The sequence below is a fragment of the Fukomys damarensis genome, unplaced genomic scaffold (assembly GCF_012274545.1).
Source record: "Fukomys damarensis isolate Sample0158 unplaced genomic scaffold, DMR_v1.0_HiC HiC_scaffold_25, whole genome shotgun sequence".
Taxonomy (NCBI): Eukaryota; Metazoa; Chordata; class Mammalia; order Rodentia; family Bathyergidae; genus Fukomys; species Fukomys damarensis.
The window spans coordinates 23109362-23110104 of NW_022900937.1; positions in this window are offsets into that span (position 1 = coordinate 23109362).

A 743-nucleotide genomic window follows, 5' to 3' on the forward strand; every position below is an offset into this window, starting at 1 on the left:
GATCTAAGAAGCCCAGCACAGAATGCTCTGAACCCAACCTCTGACCCACAACAGCCTCGGGACCCTTGGGACCTTCCTGTATGGGTGGTGAACAGGCCCAAGGATAAGTGCTGTCAGATCCTCGGAGGCAAAGTCGTCAGATCCTGGGAGGCAAAGTCGGGACAGGCCTGATGCTTATCTCCTCCCAGGTTGGAGCTGGACCGGGTAGGGCCAGAGGGCAAGGATGGGCGGGCAGGTCTACTCCCCCTTTTGGGCCTGGCTGGCCAAAGCCCGGCAGGGGGCAGGGGGCTGGGGGCAGGGTTGGCCGAATGGTCACGGCTGGAAGGAAAAGAGGAAACCATCTCCTTGGAAATTGCCCTGCGGTCGGCTCGGGCGCCCACGACATCGTATTTATAGCGATCTCCCAGCAGCTCTTAATTCCTTGCCTAGAAGTTAACCCTTTCCAAACCGCGGTGCCAGCCCAGCGCCCAAGAACCACACTGGACTGGGTTGGCACAGCCGATTCAGGGGTCAGTGAGTCACCCGTCCCCGCTCACAGAAAAGAAACTCGGCCCTTAGGAAGTGTGGGACCCCGGGGTGGGAGATGGTCAGCCGCTTCCCCTGGTGCGCGGGGATTCCCAAGCCTGGAGGGCCTGGGGTCGGGGGCGGAGTCCATCCCCCAGGCCCTGCCCAGCAGGCGGGCTCAGGCCTTTACTCCACGCAGCAGCGGCGGGGCCAATCGGGGATCGGGGGCGCTACCCCGC